This window comes from Schistocerca nitens, chromosome 3 (genome assembly GCF_023898315.1).
Source record: "Schistocerca nitens isolate TAMUIC-IGC-003100 chromosome 3, iqSchNite1.1, whole genome shotgun sequence".
In the NCBI taxonomy this organism is placed as follows: domain Eukaryota; kingdom Metazoa; phylum Arthropoda; class Insecta; order Orthoptera; family Acrididae; genus Schistocerca; species Schistocerca nitens.
The window spans coordinates 409,456,439-409,472,485 of NC_064616.1; the positions used below are offsets into that span (position 1 = coordinate 409,456,439).

At 45.0% G+C, this 16,047-nt stretch overlaps 1 protein-coding gene across 3 annotated transcripts in view; it reads left to right on the forward strand.

Moving 5' to 3' along the window:
• LOC126249614 (glycine receptor subunit alpha-2-like) overlaps positions 1 to 16,047 on the forward strand; it is a 477,560-nt gene that overhangs the window by 10,647 nt on the left and 450,866 nt on the right. The window lies entirely within an intron of this gene.

Here is a 16,047-nt window from a genome sequence, read left to right on the forward strand (position 1 = left end):
AACTGTGTTCATACTTTGTGCATACTTTGTGCATATTTGCCGAAACACCAGAGAAAATGCGTTTGACGATTCACAGGAGGGTCACCCTCTATATGGTGAAAATCTAGACCTGCTATGGACCTCTGAGGAACGGACCACATCTGATGCTATCCCATTCTGACGTTAGCCTGTTTTACCATATGTGAGTACGTAAACAAACATTTTGTTTCCTACTGCTGAACGCCTTATCTCTAATTTCGTAATATTATAATTCAATTAGCAGTATATCTCAATTTATGTTATCAATAGCCCATTCAAGTGATAACAGATAACCAGCAGCAACAGGGTATCTCAAGTAATGAAAGTAATGCAATATTCTGCCTCTTCTTAGATGTTTTTTCATTGATAAGCAATGATATTTTCTTTCTGTTCTGAGGCTTAATTATACTTAAAAATGTCATAATCTTAGCTTCTCAAACATTTATTATTACCTTACAGTACCCTCCTCATTTATCTACTGTTGATTACGCTTTGTCACACACTTCCTAGAGATTCACAGGCCTTTATGTACTTCACGGTTACTGTTAAATGTGATTGTAATTCCTAATGCTACCAACACTGGATGGCTGTCACCACTGAGGCCGTGTTTCATGTATCTCATTGGAAAGGAGCCTTCATAAAATCAAGGGGATGTCTATATCAAAGCACTTGTATATACACTGAAGAGACAAAGAAACTGGTACACCTGCGTAATATCGTGTAGGGCCTCCGCGAGCACGCAGAACTGCCGCAACACGACATGGCATGGACTGGATTAATGGCTGAAGTAGTGCTGGAGGAAACTGACACCATGAGTTCTGCAGGGCTGTACATAAATCCATAAGAGTACGAGTGGGTGAAGTTCTCTTCTGAACAGCACGTTGCAAGACATCCCAGATATGCTCAATAATATTCATGTCTGGGCAGTTTGGTGGCCGGTGGAAGTGTTTAAACTCAGAAGAGTGTTCCTGGAGCCACTCTGTAGCAGTTCTGGACATGTGGGGGTTCCCATTGTTCTGCTGGAACTGCCCAAGTCCATCGGAATGCACGATGGACATGAATGGGTGCAGGTGATCAGACAGGATCCTTAAGTACGTGTCACCTGTCAGAGTCGTACCTAGACAAGTCAGGGTTTCATATCACTCCAACTGCACCATTACAGGGCCTCCACCAGCTTTAACAGTCCCCTGCTGATATGCACAGTCCATGGATTTATGAGGTTGTCTCCATACCTGTACACGTCCATCCGCTCGATGCAATTTGAAATGAGACTCGTCCGACCAGGCAACATGTTTCCAGTCATCAACGGCCCAATGTCGGTGTCGACGTGCCCAGGCGAGGCGTAAAGCTTTGCGTCGCGCAATCATTGAGGATACACGAATGGGCCTTCGGCTATGAAAGCCCATATTGATGATGTTTCGTTGAATTGTTCGCACGCTGACGCTTGTTGATGGCCCAGCATTGAAATCCGCAGCAATTTGCCGAAAGGTTGCTCTTCTGTAACGTTGAACGATTCTCTTCAGGCGTCATTGGTCCCGTTCTTGTGGGATCTTTTTCCGGCCGCAGGGATGGCGGAGATCTGACGTTTTACTCTCTTGAAATGCTCATACGGGAAAATCCCCACTTCATCGCTACCTCGAAGATGCTGTGTACCATCGCTCATGCGCCGACTACACCACGTTTAAACTGACTTAAATCTTAATAACCCCCCGATTGTAGCGGCAGAAGCGATCTAACAACTGCTCCAGACACTTGTTTTTTTTTTTTATATATAGCCGTTGCAGACCGCAGCGCCGTACTCTGCCTGTTTACATATCTCTGTATTTGAATACGCATGCCTATACCGGTTTCTTGTTGATTTCTGTAGATCATCACAGAGAAAGTGGCTTTTGTTGCTGTAGCCTCCTTATTTTTCGTCACAATCCTCTTCAATGACACCCGTCACGATCGCTCAGCATACTTTTTCGTCCGCGTTGTGACTGAGCGGTTGATGTGCTTCCACTTTCCCTGTATGTGGTGTAAATCTTCGATACGACGCCTCGTGAAACACCAGGCACTTCGGCTACGTTGGTTACGGAAGCACCCACCACACGACCACCAACAGACGGCCCAGGTTCGAATTCATATTGATGCGGCATAATGCACTCACAACTACACAAAACACTGTACTGATCACGACTGACACTTGCAACCTATTGAAGACATAGCACAGGCGCTTTTGGTCGTCAAATACGAGGGTAATCCCCAAAGTAACGTCCCCTATTTTTTTATAAGTACATAGACCTGTTTAATTCTACAATGGTTTACATCGGTTTGCAGCTTGAACATTTAGCAATTTTTCGACATAACCACTATTTCTGTCGATGCATTTTTGTAGACGCTGTGGCAGATTTTGTATGCCCATGTCATACCAGCTCGCCGCCAGAATAAAAGCAAAACAGTTTGAGATGTTATAAAAAAGGAAACGGGGAGAGGCAAAGAAACACAGAATAACATACTGCTAAGGGAGGGGAATAAGGTAATAAATGATCCACAACACTTAGCAAACTACACTCCTGGAAATGGAAAAAAGAACGCATTGACACCGGTGTGTCAGACCCACCATACTTGCTCCGGACACTGCGAGAGGGCTGTACAAGCAATGATCACACGCACGGCACAGCGGACACACCAGGAACCGCGGTGTTGGCCGTCGAATGGCGCTAGCTGCGCAGCATTTGTGCACCGCCGCCGTCAGTGTCAGCCAGTTTGCCGTGGCATACGGAGCTCCATCGCAGTCTTTAACACTGGTAGCATGCCGCGACAGCGTGGACGTGAACCGTATGTGCAGTTGACGGACTTTGAGCGAGGGCGTATAGTGGGCATGCGGGAGGCCGGGTGGACGTACCGCCGAATTGCTCAACACGTTGGGCGTGAGGTCTCCACAGTACATCGATGTTGTCGCCAGTGGTCGGCGGAAGGTGCACGTGCCCGTCGACCTGGGACCGGACCGCAGCGACGCACGGATGCACACCAAGACCGTAGGATCCTACGCAGTGCCGTAGGGGACCGCACCGCCACTTCCCAGCAAATTAGGGACACTGTTGCTCCTGGGGTATCGGCGAGGACCATTCGCAACCGTCTCCATGAAGCTGGGCTACGGTCCCGCAAACCGTTAGGCCGTCTTCCGCTCACGCCCCAACATCGTGCAGCCCGCCTCCAGTGGTGTCGCGACAGGCGTGAATGGAGGGACGAATGGAGACGTGTCGTCTTCAGCGATGAGAGTCGCTTCTGCCTTGGTGCCAATGATGGTCGTATGCGTGTTTGGCGCCGTGCAGGTGAGCGCCACAATCAGGACTGCATACGACCGAGGCACACAGGACCAACACCCGGCATCATGGTGTGGGGAGCGATCTCCTACACTGGCCGTACACCACTGGTGATCGTCGAGGGGACACTGAATAGTGCACGGTACATCCAAACCGTCATAGAACCCATCGTTCTACCATTCCTAGACCGGCAAGGGAACTTGCTGTTCCAACAGGACAATGCACGTCCGCATGTATCCCGTGCCACCCAACGTGCTCTAGAAGGTGTAAGTCAACTACCCTGGCCAGCAAGATCTCCGGATCTGTCCCCCATTGAGCATGTTTGGGACTGGATGAAGCGTCGTCTCACGCGGTCTGTACGTCCAGCACGAACGCTTGTCCAACTGAGGCGCCAGGTGGAAATGGCATGGCAAGCCGTTCCACAGGACTACATCCAGCATCTCTACGATCGTCTCCATGGGAGAATAGCAGCCTGCATTGCTGCGAAAGGTGGATATACACTGTACTAGTGCCGACATTGTGCATGCTCTGTTGCCTGTGTCTATGTGCCTGTGGTTCTGTCAGTGTGATCATGTGATGTATCTGACCCCAGGAATGTGTCAATAAAGTTTCCCCTTCCTGGGACAATGAATTCACGGTGTTCTTATTTCAATTTCCAGGAGTGTATGTAAATGAGCATTTTTCAAGTATTGCAGAGAAGTTACAGGAAAAATTCCATCAGACAAATATAACACCTGTAAACAATGTTGCACTAAAACAATGGTGTTACTTCTAACCACAGAGAATGAAGTCAATCAAACTGTTCAGAAACTAAAAAATAAAAAATCAGTAGGCTTAGATGAAGTACCAATGTGTGTACTGAAACAATGCATAGAGATTATACAAGGCCCCTTAACAAATATAATAAATGAATCCTTCACATCAGGGACCTTTCCATAGCAGTTAAAACAGGCAAGAGTTGTACCTTTACTTAAGAAAGGTAATGCAGAAGACATAGAAAGTTACCGGCTCATTTCCCTGCTGTCACCATTCTAAAAAATAATAGAAGCAATTATGAAACACAGATTAATGAATTACCTGAATAAATACAACCTTTTAAGCGAATCACAGTTTGGTTTCCGAAGTGGCAAAAATACGGAGGCATCCATAGTAGAATTCACAAAGGTTGTACTTGATGCTCTTGACAAATATGGGTGTGTTAGAAGCATATTTTTGGATCTTTCTAAGGCGTTTGATACAGTTGACCAAAAGATTCTATTAAATAAATTAGAAGCATTAGGAATAAAAGGGGTAGCTAATGACTGCTTTCGATCATACCTAGCAGATATGGTACAAAGAGTAGAATAACATATTCCCCCCCCCCCTGTTCCAATCGCGGAATCGCACAAAGGAAGTACGACTATCTGAACGCCTCAGTACGAGCTCTAATTGCCAGCCGGGGTGGCCGAGCGGTTCTAGGGGCTACAGTCTGGAACCGCGCGACCGCTACGGTCGCAGGTTCGAATCCTGCATCGGGCATAGCCATTTTTGAACGAGCTCTAATTTCACTTATCTTTGAATGGTGATCATTGCGCGATTTGGAAGTTGGTGGTAATAATACAGAGGGGTCCAAAAAATGTATCCACTGTTTAAAAGTCCATAACTTGCAAACTAATTGACGGAGTTGTCTCATTTTTGGTGCAAGCGTAGCTTAAAGTCTAACTTAAAGATACCACTGTAGGTCACCATTAACATCCACACACAAACGATGCCGCCGAACTGCAGCACGAACTACTGACTGCAAGGTGTTCAGTTGGATATTTGCACATGAATGTACGATGGATTCTCGAAGTTCATCCAATGTGCATGGCTTTTGTCGATAAATGACGTCCTTTAGTGTTCCCCACTGGTAAAAGTCCAGAGGAGTTAGGTCTGGGGAACGTGGTGGATATTCCACACCACTTCTACGGCCTATCCATCTTCCTGGTAGATTTCGTCGAGATACGCCCTAACACGATTTTGGTAGTGGGCTAGGGCACCATCTTGTTGAAAGTAAACTCTTCCGTCTCCATACAAGTCTCGGATGGCAGGTAAAATGGATGTCTGAAGCTTCTGAAGGTACACCTCGCCGGTAACTGTGCCGTCAAAGAAGAATGGCCCAATCAAGTCCCGGTAAGACAACCCACACCACACATTTACTCCTGGTAAATTCAAGGCTTTGTCTACATGGACGTTCGGATTTTCGGCGGCCCAGTAGATGCAATTGTGGCGATTTACTGTACCATTGAGGTTGAACTGTGCCTCATCAGACCACACAATCATCTCTGCAAACTCTTCATCGTTGCGCACCATGTTAGTAAACCACTCGCAGTACTCCATTCTACGATTTGGGTCGTCCTCGTTCATTGCGTGTAGCAATCGTGGGATGTAGCACTTCCACTTTGCTGTCTTCAAAATTCGCCGAACACTTGAGCGACTCACTCCAGTTTTACGGGCACACTGTCTCACAGACTTCTGTGGTGAGCGAGTGAATTGTTGTAACACACGACGGGAGTTAGCTGGACTTGTTACTGTTACAGGTCGTCCAGATCGTTGTTTGTGTACATCTTTAACACAGCCTTCGCCTTCAAATTTTTCTCGAATGCGACGAATCGTTAAACGTATCGGTGGCTCTGTTTGATACTCATTTCGCCATTGCCGTTGAAACTCATTAATGTTTTCGTACTTAAAATACCACTTCAAAACTGATTTCCTTTCATTGAATGTAAGCCTTGCGCCAGCCATGTTTACTCGAGTAACTAGGTGCAACTGAGAACAAAACACTGACTATCTGGCGACTGTCATCTGACAAAACAAAACAACGCAATACAACGCTTGTGTGACGATTGTCGGAACTACAAACTATTACACTACCAAAGATGGGACAACTTCGTCAATTAGTTTGCCAGTTATGGTCTTTTAAACAGTGGATACATTTTTTTGGACGCCTCTGTATATGTTCTACATCCTCGGCGAAGATCGGATTTCGGAATTTAGTGAGCAGCCCCTTCCGTTTAGCCCGTTGTCTATCTGCAAGTGTATCCCACTTCAAACTTAATACAGACGAACAATTCTCTAATACTGGACGAACTAGCGTATTGTAAGCAATTTCCTTTGTTGAAGGACTGCATCGCTTCAGGATTCGACCAATAAACCGCAATCTAGAGTTCGCCTTGCCCGTTACTTGTGTAATCTGATCATTCCATTTGAGATCATTTCGAATAGTCACACCCAGCTACTTGACGGGTGTTTCCGCTTCCAAAGACTGGGCATTTATTTTGTACTTGTACATTAATGGGGATTTTCGCCTTGTTATACGCAATAGGTTACACGTACTAATATTGAGAGGTAACTGCTAGTCATTACACCACGCATTTATTTTCTACAAATCCTCATTGATTTGTTCACAATTTTCGTGTGATACTACTTTCCTGTAGACTACAGCATCATCGGCAAACAGTCTAATGCCGCTGTCAATACCATCAACAAGATTGTTTATGCAAATCGTAAAAAGAAGCGGACCCACCACGCTGCCCTGGGGCACACCCAAAGTTACGCTTGGTTCAAATGGTTCTGAGCACTATGGGACTTAAAATCTATGGTCATCAGTCCCCTAGAACTTAGAACTACTTAAACCTAACTAACCTAAGGACATCACACAACACCCAGTCATCATGAGGCAGAGAAAATCCCTGACCCCGCCGGGAATCGAACCCGGAAACCCGGGCGCGGGAAGCGAGAACGCTACCACACGACCACGAGCTGCTGACAGTTACGCTTGTTTCTGTTGAAGTCACCCCATTCAGGACGACATACAGCTCTCTGTCTGTTAGAAAACTTTCTATCCAACCGCCTATGTCATCGAATAGACCGTAAGCGAGCACTTTTTGGAGCAAGCGACAGTGCGGAACTGAGTCGAACGTCTTTCGAAAGTCGGGAAATATGGCATCAACCTGGGAGCCGGTATCTAGAGCCTGTTGTATATCATGTACAGAGGGCCAACTGTGTCTCGCATGACCGCTGTTTCCTACAACCGTGCTGGTTTCTGCAGATGAGCTTCTCAGAGTCTAGAAAGGTCATTATGTCTGAACACAAAATATGTTCCATGATTCTACAATAAATGGATGTCAGTGAAATTGGCCAGTAATTATGTGCATCCGATTTTCTACCCTTTTTATAGATTTCTATGACCTGGGTCTTCTTCTCGTGAAACTTTCCGCTGTTCCAATGATCTCTGATAGATGATGGATGAGAATGGTGCTATATTTGTAGCATAGTCAACATATAATTTTACATGGATAGCGTCTGGGCCAGATGCCTTCCTGGCGTCTAAGGATCTTAACTGTTTTACAATCCCAGATACACTAAACACTATGTCAGCCATCCTTGCGTTTATTCGATAACTGAAAGGGGGAATGGTGCTGCAGTCCTCTACCATAAACGAGTTTTTGAGAGCTAGGTTTAGAATTTCGGCCTTCTGTTTATCGTCATCCGTTATATTACCAGTACTGTAAGCAAGAGAAGGTATGATTATAAAACACCCAACTTTCCACAAACACCTTCACACTGTGGTTTTTCCTTCTTTCTTCCTTTTCTAGAAAAACTTATCCCCAAGCTATGCATTGCACAATACTAACACCTCTTCCTCTTTCTGAGCTCAACATCTCACTCATTATAGAGGGATGCTGACTCAGTTTTTCAGGATAGCAAATGGGAAGTTGTGGTACAGATGATGGCCCAGAGATTACCAGCGTGTGTGTGTGTGTGTGTGTGTGTGTGTGTGTGTGTGTGTGTGTGTGTGTGTGTGGTGAGAGAAGTGCTATGAAACAATGTGTGTATAGTGTGTGCAGTGAGTGATAGTGAGATATTAGTGAACAGTGTGTCATTACATTATTTAATAAGTTATTTGTAAAAACAAAGTAGTATATACTAGTAGTAAGTCTAATGATTGTCTCTAACTAGAAATCTTTAAATGTATGGTACGTGTAAACGAATTAGCTTATTTTAAATTTGGCTTAACTTGTAAATACTTTGACATGTCCTATATTCTTGTAAAAAGAGATCTACAAATTAATAAAGGTACTACTATTACTACTACTACCACTACCCGCAACGGAATCAAAAACACGTGCAACTCTCATGTATGGAGAAATGAAAATGTGCGCGCTACTGTGGAAACGAATTTTCAACGACGTTTGTCAGTCAACGTGTGGTGCGGTATTATTGATGACCAGCTCATCGATCCAATTTTTTTAGATAACCATCTTACTGGGACATGGTATCTTGAGCTGCTTCAAAATGTGTTACCAGAATACATGGACGATATCCCTTTGACAACACGAGCTTGTATGTACTTTCAGCATGATGAAGCTCCTACACATTCCGTATGGCCAGCGACACAGTATCACAACATAACATATCCTGGTCGTTGGATCGGTCGCTGTGAAGTCATTGCTTGGCAACCGAGGTCACCCGATCTTACCCCACTGGATTACTATTTGTAGAGGTGGCTGAAGAGCGACGTATACAAGCACAGAGTTGATACAAGAGAGGGACTTCACACTCGTATTTTATATGCTTGTGCCCAGGTAAAGGAATGCAAAACTGATCTCCGATCAGCGACACAACACCTGTCTACAAGAGCAGCAAAATGCATTGAAGTTGATGGTGGACTGTTTGAACATCTCCTGTAAGGAAACGTACACAATTAAACAAACAATAACTTAACAGTATCTTAATTTACTGTCACCTGCACCTTTCCCTCTCCTAGCTGTTTTCATTGGTTTACCTAGAGACAGATAAGAAAAAGGCGTATGTTTATTAGAAGTTTTTTTGTTCAAAATCACCTGTAGTATCACCCGTCAAAGCATGTACTTTTCCTCCTGACTCAGCCTGTATATTCAACTGGCAACGGGAAGCTCAAGATTGGCAGAAATGGAAGAAACTGTGGGAGTCCTTTGTTGGATGCCAACTCAAAGAGGCCATATCGTCAAGTGATTGAACTGGCTGATCACGATTATATATGTATAGTGGAAGTGCAGTTACAATGACCAATTGTCTAAGAGGAAGTTACAAGTTGACTGTGGGTCGCTACCTCATATTATTGTCACATCTCGCTTTTGTGCAATCAGTGCTTTATTCTAAAGTAATGAACTGTCCCAGAAAATTATGACATAAGGTACTAGTGAGAGAATGTATGGAAAGTAAGTTAAGATGTAGATTTATTTGTTTCCAAAAGTAGCAGCAAAAATAGCAAAATTTGGTGAAATGACTTTCTTGAGAAGCTCGGTATATTCATAGCACAAAATGATGCTTATAGCACCATGTTTGGGCTCACCGATATACGTGCTTGTTCATCTTGCAGGTACATGTCTGGCCAACATCATAAACCTCCCTTGAGTTCTTGTTAAGTTCGGATCCATCAATGGTCGAACCCAGAACTCCAGATGGATGAGCTGAAGCCGTGACCCACCGTGCCATATTTCGTCAGGAGGCTGAGCAAGTCCAATAGTGTCAAGGGCCAGTGCAGAGTCATGCAGCGGTATTCAGAAGTATTCCTTTATTCAGCTAGTTTACAGAAGTACAATGTCGGCACGCCACCCGCACGCTGTTCCGTGAGTCCGTCTGTCTCAGCAATCCTGGACTGCCAACACCGCTGCTGCGGCCATCAAGGCCGCCAAACGATGGAAGTCAGCTGCGCTCGACCCGGTCTCCGCCCGCCGATGTGTTGTGTCTTGTGCCGCGTAACTGCCCACAATTCTGGAGACTGCTACAGTCCCTGGTTCTCGCCACCCTCCGCCCCATTTGGCCTGCTCTGTCTTACCATGGGATGAAGGTGGATGTACTGGTCACTCGTGGCCGTCGGCCGGAGTGGCCATGTGGTTCTAGGAGCTACAGTCTGGAGCCGAGCGACCGCTACGGTCGCAGGTTCGAATCCTGCCTCGGACATGGATGTGTGTGATGTCCTTAGGTTAGTTAGGTTTCATTAATTCTAAGTTCTAGGCGACTGATGACCTCAGAAGTTAAGTCGCATAGTGCTCCGAGCCATTTGAACCACTCGTGGCCCTCGGCTGTTGCTGCTCCCAGGACAGGACCGGACTCGAACCTAGATGTTATGCTACCTAGATGTTATGCTACCACTTGCCACTAGTGGTGCTTGCCGGATGGCAACATCCGCCACCGACCCTAACGCCGTGTCAGTGCTACTGCGCCTCCAATAGGAACTTACCACTACCACCTGGGCGTAATTACCCCCTGAGAGGTAAACTTTATTTTCTGAGGTGTAAAAACATAAGGATTCAATTGTACTTCGGTAACGAAACTAAATTTTGAAAATTTTGTCACTATTATCACTATTTCGTAAGACTGTAATACTGATTACATAAGCCTCTAATAATTACATTTTTTTCAACGTGTGACACAATGCGGTTGAGATTACGGCTTTTAAAATGAATAGAATGAATATCTTCCTCACGTAGTCCACTCATTACACATATACTTTGCACTGTGTGCCATGCATCTACTTTAGTAAAAATGAGACATATACGTCCTATATGCTTAAATATGTCCTGGAAATCCCTTCTCGGAGTTGTAGATAGTTCCTGCAACAGACAATTATTCACTTTGCAACAATAAACGAACCAACTGACAGCACAACACAACGGTAACAATCTGATGGCTATTACCTTGCTATACAGCCTATACATTATTATTATTATCATTATTGTTATTATTATTAATGACAATGATCATTTCTTTTAGTTCCGATGCAAGAAGTCCAGCAGTCAAGTGATTTACAAGTAGTGGGCCTAAGTATAGTGCACACGTTTTAATTTGGTTGATCTTAAATGGGGGTGCAGGGAGCGGGTGAAGCAAGTGCCGCTAGGGAGATGAGTGGTACAGAAGAAGCATGTTTCCTAACACGTGTCTACCCTTAATGTGGATAATTAAATTTCTTTCCTGAGAAGGAATTTGAGGTAGCACTCACAATGCAGTGATAATTGCTTCATCATTCTATTAAAAAATGTTATTAGAAAACAGCGATTGTTTCACTGACTCAGTAGTTAGTGGTTTAATAGAACACCTAAAAACTAAATATCGTGTACCTTAAGTTATTTTAAAAATTAAAGTGTTCAAAGAAAGTTCTTTTTAATTCTAAAAGTTTGTTAGGCATTAATGTTGACGATAGTGGTGGGATGGTTGGGGGTGGGGTCGGGGGGGGGGGGGGGGGGGGGGGATAGCTGCTAGCTGCTGTCTGATTGCACGCAGTGTCAAAGGTATCAGAAAGGTTTGAAATTACTGCCTTAGCTCTTCAGTTTCTAGTGTAGTATGTTTACCTCTCACTGCGTATGCACCGCTTTGGCTTCTGGGTATATCATCGAGTGTTAAATGCAATTGAGAATGTATGTATTGTTTAAGGTACTCTCTGCATCGAGGAGAATTCTGGCCCGTCCCTTTTTCTATCGCCACAAAAAATTTATCAGAAGATTTGGATCTGAAGCACAATATATCAATATAGGGCGTTTGACTATTAGCTTTAATTATTTAAACGGTGTCACACTTCGTCTGGAGGAATTCACTCCACTCCAACAGTATGTCAGGGATGTGCCTGCTGAACCTGCATAACTAGCCACTCGCAGCGGCTACAGACTTGTGTAATGTACCCTCTGCATGTGGCATACACGGTTATAACTCGAGTCGGCATAAAAAGATCTCATAAAGTCACAACGGGCTGGACGCAGCAGCTTCACGAACCTGCCACAATCAATCTTGTAACGCGAATTTTAAACGTCTCTATAACTCTCCAGTGTTGTCGCAGCTCCATAGACGTCTATTGGTCTGGCCTGCAGCCTTTTGAGCTTTGCATTTGTATGCTGGTCAACGGTGCCGCCAGCTTTGTGTAGGTCTACAACACACAGTTTTTAAACTACGGAAACTTGGCCGCGGGGCTGCCCTGTTGCCGGAAACTCCCGTCGTGTTCGAGGTCTTCCAGCATCACCATGATATCCCGCTAACGAGCCTGTTTCGCCAAGTCGCCGGTGAATTGCTGTAAAAGTTTGCGGTTGTGGGTGGCGTCTTGCTGGGTACCGTTTCTCCTGTTTCTCATACAACCGTCTAGCTTCAAGCACATTTCCAACGGCTAGTCCATAAACAAAAATCATATCTCGTTGTTCTTCAAACGAATATTGTGCCACCATGCTTACTGTATGACTAAATCGCAGGGACGTGTGTATCCTCCGAAGCGAAGCTTACATGTGAATGCCTCTGACGTGAGGTGGAGAAAAACAGCAAGACTTATTCGTCACGTGTGCGTATCACGTTGGGGCAGTGACAGGGCGTGGGACGTTTGTATGTGTGAACCGACAACCACAGCGCTGCCCGTCAACCGACGAACGGCAGTAGGGCAATCCCACGGCAATCGGAGCGCGTGTTGCCAAGTTTTCGCAGTTTAAAAATGGTGCGTTGTCGACCTACACAACATCTGTAATTTTGGTTCCTAGGTTCCTATTGGCATCAGCTATCCAGGGTTAAAATTTCGTGACACAATTTTTCTCTAAATTTTCTCCACCCCATATATATATGCAGTGCAGTTGGTGTGTTATATATATATATATATATATATACAGGGTGAGTCACCTAACGTTACCGCTGGATATATTTCGTAAACCACATCAAATACTGACGAACCGATTCCACAGACCGAACGTGAGGAGAGGGGCTAGTGTAATTCTTTAATACAAACCATACAAAAATGCACGGAAGTATGTTTTTTAACACAAACCTACGTTTTTTTTAATGGAACCACGTTAGTTTTGTTAGCACATCTGAACATATAAACAAATACGTAATCAGTGCCGTTTGTTGCATTGTAAAATGTTAATTACATCCGGAGATATTGTAACCTAAAGTTGACGCTTGAAACCTCCGACGTTCAGTTGCGTGTTGTAACAAACACGGGCCACGGTCGGCGAGCAGCATCTGCAGGGACATGTTTACGATGACGACCGTGTTTACGAGTGTGGCTGTAGTGCACTGTTGTGGTTTGGTCTAGCTGTCACAGTGTCCGCATGTAGCGCTTGCTGCTATTGTTATTCTGCATTCGTCTCTGCACGCAGACCAACTGTAGTACACCGTGTTACCAGACGTCTGTGATAGTGTAATGTTGTAGGAACTGTGACCATGGTGTATTCGAACTCTGAAAAGGCGGAGATGATACTCATCTATGGCGAGTGTCGACGAAATGCAGCTGAAGCCTGCAGGGTGTATGCAGAACGGAACCCGGACAGAGAGCATCCAACGTGCCGCACATTGCAAAACATCTACCGCCAACTGTATGCAACAGGTATGGTTGTAGCACGCAAACAGGTCCGTAACAGGCCCGTCACAGGAGAAGCGGGTGCAGTTGGTGTGTTAGCTGCTGTTGCCATGAACCCACACATGAGTTCACGGGACATTGCGAGAGCCGGTGGACTGAGTCAAAGTAGTGTCATGCGCATACTGCATCGTCACCGCTTTCACCCGTTTCATGTGTCGCTACATCAGCAATTACATGGTAATAACTTTAATCATCGAGTGCAATTCTGTCAATGGGCATTAACAGAGAATGCGTTGCAGTTCTACCTGTTTACCGATGAAGCGGGTTTCACAAACCACGGGGCAGTGAATCTACGGAACATACATTACTGGTCCGTGGACAATCCTCGCTGGCTCAGACAGGTAGAGCGACAGCGACCGTGGACTGTAAATGTATGGTGGGGAATCATTGGCGACCACCTCATTGGTCCTCACTTCATTGCAGGGGCCCAGAGAGCTGCAAAATACATCGCGTTTCTACAGAATGATCTGCCAACGTTGCTCGAAAATGTCCCACTGCAAACGCGTCGACGTATGTGGTATCAGCATGATGGTGCACCTGCACATTCCGTAATTAACACTAGGCTGACCCTTGACAGGATGTTCGACGGGCGTTTCATAGGACGTGGAGGACGCATAAATTGGCCAGCCCGTTCTCCTGATCTTACACCTCTGGACTTATTTCTGTGGGGTACGGTAAAGGAGAATGTGTACCGTGATGTGCCTACAACCCCAGAGGATATGAAACAACGTATTGTGGCAGCCTGCGGCGACATTACACCAAATGTGCTGCGGCGTGTACGACATTCATTACGCCACAGATTGCAACTGTGTGCAGCAAATGATGGCCACCACATTGAACATCTATTGGCCTGACATGTCGGGACACACTCTATTCCACTCCGTAATTGAAAACGGAAACCACGTGTGTACGTGTACCTCACCCCTCATGGTAATGTACATGTGCGTCAGTGAAAAAGACCAATAAGAAGGTGTTAGCATGTGGACGTAATGTGCTGTTCCAGTCTCTTCTGTACCTAAGGTCCATCACCGTTCCCTTTGGATCCCTACGTAATTCGGTGCTCTCCGATACACACGATCGAACAGCGGAGGAGTGGTACTCAAGCGCCAACTTTAGGTTACAATATCTCCGGATGTAATTAACATTTTAAAATGCAACAAACGGCACTGATTACGTATTTGTTTATATGTTCAGATGTGCTAACAAAACTAACGGGGTTCCAATTAAAAAAACGTAGGTTTGTGTAAAAAAACATACTTCCGTGCATTTTTGTATGGTTTTTATTAACCAATTACACTAGCCCCTCTCCTCACGTTCGGTCTGTGGAATCGATTCGTCAGTATTTGATGTGGTTTACGAAATATATCCAGCGGTAATGTTAGGTGACTCACCATGTATATATATGACACAATTTTTCTCCAATTTTTCTCCATCATGTATAGGATTTCTGGTGAGAGGAATATACCATAGTATCAAGACCAGCAGGAAATGGTACGATGGAACTAGGATTCATTATGAAAAGGAAGGTAGGACAGAGACGGAGTTACTATGAACAGTTCAGTCATTCATCATAATCAATGGCTGTCAGCAAATCAACGCCAGTAACAATAGTTCAGGTGTACATGCTGATGTCACAACCAGAACATGAAGAAATAAAGACTTTGGGGATACTGAAACGGTAATTCAGTACGTAAAGTGAAATGATAAACTTTTAATTACGGGTACTGGGACGCGGTAATTGGGGCAGAGAGTCACTTAGCCATGCGAGAAGGAGTGGGGACATGCTGTGGCTGGCAAAGCCAAATATGCGGCCGTGGCGTTCCTCATATGGTCACTCCAGCGGGATAAAGTGACGCTGATCCACCTCCAAATACACGAAAAAAAAAAGAATGCAACGTAACGTCGATTACGACGAGACTAGAAGCGGATTACAAGATCAGATTCGGGAAGGCGGGGCGGGATTCTTACCACGCCATATCAAGGAGATCATCTCGGCGTTTGCCTTATGCATTTTAGGGAAATCACAATACCCTACATCTCGTTGTACGGACGGGGAAATGGACCAAAGATACGTATCCATATTATTACCACCGTGGCCCCTCGCATGGTCAGAATACTTAACGCATATACAAAGTGTCCCTAAACTTAAGGGTAAATATTATACAGATAATCAACTGTATATGTTCAGATAAGGAAGCAATGACTGGAAACGGACAACACATGTGAGGCAAATGTCTGTCACATTTTTCTGTTTCGTACTAACCAACTTTCTGCCGTGTCGATGTAGGTGGCACTACCTTCAAAAGCGATACACAGCGGTCTGTAAAA